The sequence below is a fragment of the Kryptolebias marmoratus genome, linkage group LG6, assembly GCF_001649575.2.
Source record: "Kryptolebias marmoratus isolate JLee-2015 linkage group LG6, ASM164957v2, whole genome shotgun sequence".
Lineage (NCBI taxonomy): Eukaryota > Metazoa > Chordata > Actinopteri > Cyprinodontiformes > Rivulidae > Kryptolebias > Kryptolebias marmoratus.
In genome coordinates, this window is record NC_051435.1 from 20,191,018 (window position 1) to 20,196,006 (window position 4,989).

Genomic DNA, 4,989 nt, shown 5'->3' on the forward strand with positions numbered 1-4,989 from the left:
ATCCTCCGAGCTTCTGACTTATGCATGAGAGGAGGGCGGGCCCGTCCCGGGGCGGAGGAGTCCTGTTTTTATGAATGGCTGGATTTCATTCACTTTTCCAAACCGTGGAAGATATTCCTTAAAGGGCCAGCAGCACCGAGGAAAGGTCCGGACTTGTTTTGGTCGCTGGATTTTCTAATCAGGACCCAGTACTGACAAACAAACAACGAGTAGTTATTTCATTTACGTTTCGAAAGACACACAATTCATAGGAAATACGAGCCGTTTTTCTTTTTATGGTTTTTTGATTTTTTAAATAATTAGAATAATAAAGCAATAAATCTACTGGCAAACAAAAACAAATTGACTTGTTATCTCATCTTTTGACACACTTCGATTAGACACTTGGATAAAGGGCAATTTCCCAGAATTTTTGCCACTTGGATAAGCTTTGGTTCAAAATCTAAAATGCTTTTTTTTTCCTTGTCAAACCCAGTCTAAATCCTTTTACACCCAAACTCAAATGTGTGAAACACGGTATGTAATTTATGAAATTTATAATTGTAAAAGTAAAAACAAATAAAGAAAAAGGTTTCATGGTCACACCTTCTTCTTCTTTTTCTTTCTGCTGTTCCCTTTTCAGGGGTCACAACAGCGAGTCATCCTCCTCCATTTATCTGTGTCCTCTGTCCTTCCTCCATGTCCTCTCTAACTGCAGCCATATATCTCCTCTTTGTCTTTTTCCTGGCAGCTGCATCTCTAACATCCTTCTACCAATATACCCACTGTCCCTCCTCTGCACATGTCCAAACCGTCTCAGTCTGGCCTCTAACTTTATCTCCCAGTCGTTCAACCTGTGCTGTACCTCTGATGACCTCATTCCTAATCCTGTTCATCCTTGTCCCTCCCAAGGAGAACCTCAACATCTTCAGCTCTGCCACTTCCAGTTCTACCTCCTTTCTTTTTGTTCGTCCCACTGTCTCCAAACCATACAACAACACCTCACCCTCACACCTAATGGGAAAATTAAATAGAAGAGTGTCTATTCTGTAAAAGCTGCAATCTAGATTCCAGTCTAGGCCTTGCTCTTGAAATGTGGTAAAGTGATGAAGATGGACCCCTCCTCTCCACTCAGATACATGGCGTGTTCCTTTTCTTTCAGCCGGGCGATGACCCGGCTAGACGTGATGAGGAATTAAAATACAGTTCGAAAATACATTAAACTGCCTGTGCACACAAAATAATTCATCAAAACAAACTAATAAAAAAAACATGAATATAAACTGCAGCAATAGCAGAATCATAAAAGTGCAAATACTACATACACATGGATAAAATCCCAGGTTTGAACTTTCTAAGATGTTTTATTTGACTTGTCTAGATGCCAAAACAAAGTTCAGATTTCATAAATTGGAAACTGTGTTTAGATTTAATTTGGCGTAAAATAATTTAGATAAGGTTTGACAAGAAAAGGCATTTTAGATTTTGAACCAGAGTGGATCTAAAGTGGTCCAAAGTGTCAAAATTTTGTGAAGCAGCAACTTAATCAGAAGCTGATGATCAGACGCAAACTTCAGGCCGTTCTGCCATGCAACCCAATTTTTCTGCAGTCACGTGTCCCTCCTGAATCAGATTCCTTTATTGTTTTGGTAGAAATAGTATGTGTTTGCTTCATGTTTATTATTGAATGACTTTGAGTCATGATCTGGCTGAGGAGGTTCAGGCCCATGCAGAACGGGAATGAGAACAGAGTATAACCTTGGTATATGTCACATTTGTTGCTGACTTGTTTAATTGGCTTTGAAGTGGCCTCTAGAGTCATCTTCCACATTCCCACTGAGTTCTCAATGAAGGCTCTTAGTGTCCTGTTGATGTGTTACAGTTTCAAGCACTCCAGTATCCATGTGTGGGGCATCGAGTCACAGGCTTTCCTGTAGTCAATGCAGGCAGTGCTCAGGTTTGTGTGTCTGGTCTTACAGTTTCAAGCTACAGTTCTGTCGACTAGTAGCTGGTGTCTGGCTCCCCTGGTTTTGGGCCAATTGCATTCCGTGTCTCGCTCATGTATTGACCCATGTGTCATCATCTTAGCTGCTATGATGTCTGACAGAAGCTTCCAAGTTGTACAGAGACAGGTGATTAGTAGTTGCAAGGAATTGCACCTTTCTGGGGATCTTTCATGATCAGGACTGTCCAGCTTTGGGAAAACCACTCAGGATCTGTCCCCTCTTTTTGTGCTACTAGGTGTTCATGCAGAGCGGTCAGTTTCTACAGCCAGTAGATGTGGATCATGTCAGGCCCCGGTGCAGTGCAGCTCTTTGTATGTGAGACATTGTCTTGAATGTCTGCCACCGTGATAGATACTGCTTCTTGTTCTGGGAGATAGGTAAGTTCAGATCTTAGATCCTGTAGGCATGAGGCAGTATCATTGTGATGCCTTCCAGATAGATAGATAGATAGATAGATAGATAGATAGATAGATAGATAGATAGATAGATAGATAGATAGATAGATAGATAGATAGATAGATAGATAGATAGATAGATAGATAGATAGATAGATAGATAGATAGATAGATAGATAGATAGATAGATAGATAGATAGAAAGAAGGTTGGCCAGTAGATGGCGCCATACTTAATTGTATCAAATTCTTTAAACCACTGAACCATTTTCACATAATTGATTCACATTTAGTCAGTGGTTCAGAAAGCTTTGGTTTCTCCATCACGAACTGGAGGCACAGAAATGGAAATGCTGACAACAGGCTGGCTTCTGACAATCTAACAGAGCAGTCAGAGCAGGTGAGTTTAGGCTGAGTGCCACAGGTGCAAACAATGAGGTAATTAGGTAATTACTGGAACCAGAGCCAGAGCTGAAGTCAGGGAGATATATATATATATATATATAAATTTGAAGCAATTGTGTTGAACTGGTTCGATGGGTTTGAAGCGTTTGATATCAATAAGTATGGCGCCATCTCATGGCCAACCCTCAACATTGCAGTTGCATGACACTAAAGGACAAGGCGTCATGAAACAGTAAGGCGCTGTCATGTATAGCAAAGGTTTTATGTGCGTCTTGGCATCTTCAAAGTTCTGACTATTTTCTTTTAAAGACATTATTAATAATTATTTGTGCTACAATGCGATTGTGTCATCATACAATACTGTATGTAATACAGACACGGGGACCTGACAATGGAGCAGGTGGAGTACCCCAACTATCTACCAGGAGCTTATTGGAGGTAGTTATTATGGGGTTGAACTAAATATGACTAAAAATAAACATGTCTGCACCATATTTAAGAAAACTGTGATGTTTCGCTGTTTAAAAAAAAAATCAAAACTGAAATAATATCTTGGATTTGAACATGTTTCTCTCACATGTAAGCACATTTCCATATAATTACACCAACTAATCATGTATTATAAGTGTATGTAAAAACAAGTACATCCTTGGGTTTGTGCCACTGTTTTATTACATAACTACAAATTATGTAAAATATATTTAGAAAGAACAAGAGAACTAGGGAAGGGGATTTGGGGTTTGTTCAAAGATTATTTTTAATTAAAAAAAAAAAAAAAAAAATTTTAGCTGAGTTTGGCTTCAGTCTCTTCCTCTTCTCTGGTACAACCTGTCCAGGTTAAGAAAAGACCCTTTCACGTGTCACCTTCTCTCAAAAAACCCACAAGGATTGTGCCCATTTGTGAGAGTTTGATAACCCTGCTCTGAATTCAAAACCAGCACGATACATTGTCGATATGAGTGTGATGTAATGAAGCCTCATTTGGGGAGTCACATGATTTTTCACATGGTGAAGAGAAGCCTTAAATTATCTTGCCTGAATACTTCTGCGTTGATTCTGTCAAACTGTCTGCTTCAAACAGAACATCTCCACTTCTAGTTCTTTGACTTGTCTGTTGTTTCTTAGCTCTGTAGGTTATATTCTGCTCTTTTGTGCCTTGACCACTGCCTGACTAACACTGGTATTTTGGATTGTAGATTTATGGATTGTGGATCCTAGCGGCTGAGCTTCCTTTGTAGGGTGGTTGGGTTCAGCCTTAGAGATAAGGTGAGGAGCTCCTTCATCTAAGGGAGAGCTTGGAGGAGAGTCGCTGCTCCTTCGCATTGAAAAGAATCAGTTGATGGTTCAGGCATCAGATTAGGATGCTTCCTGAACGCCTCTCCTCTGTCTGAACAAGTGCCCGAAGTCCACCAGTCTTTAGTGGTTTTGGTCCCTGACGTTGTGTTTGTGCTCTTAGGTTTACACAGTAAATCCATTTATGTTCTGCTCTGCTGAGGGCACTATTAGTGAAGAGACTTAATGGAGAAGAAGAATGAGGCTGAACATATTTTATAGACGTAATAGTGTCTTCACAGATACTGCAATAAAGTTTGTGAGTTTAAGCTGCTGTTTTAACTCCTATTTCATTAAATTTGCCACTTAAAAAATTGGCTATGAGGATGAGCGCTTCAGAACCGAGTCCTTTCCTGCATTGCGCTGGTGAGCAATCAAACATTATTCAGTACCAGGCTTTAGGAATCAGTACAGGTGCTTTTAAAACAACACACACAGAATCATTACAAGTAGAAATGGGAGAATTACCATTAAACACAAGGAGAGATCAACCAGCACTGAACTACTAGGCAAATTTTCATGGTCATGAACATAACCATCAGACACAAAAAGGGTTAAAAATAAGGAGCTTTGGTTGGGTCATAAATCAGAAAGCAACAGAAATTCAGATCAATAACTTTAATGTCAAACAGTACCATTACCAGTCATACAACCATGAATACTCCCTGAGGCAATAGTACATTTGAAGTTATTAGGAAAGAAAAATGTCATCAATTCAGATACAGCTGTAGATTACAGGTGCTGGTCATAAAATTAGAATATCATGAAAAAGTAGATTGATTTCAGTAATTCCATTTAAAAAGTGAAACTTGTATATTATATTCATACATTACATACAAACTCATATATTTCAAATGTTTATTTCGTTTAATTT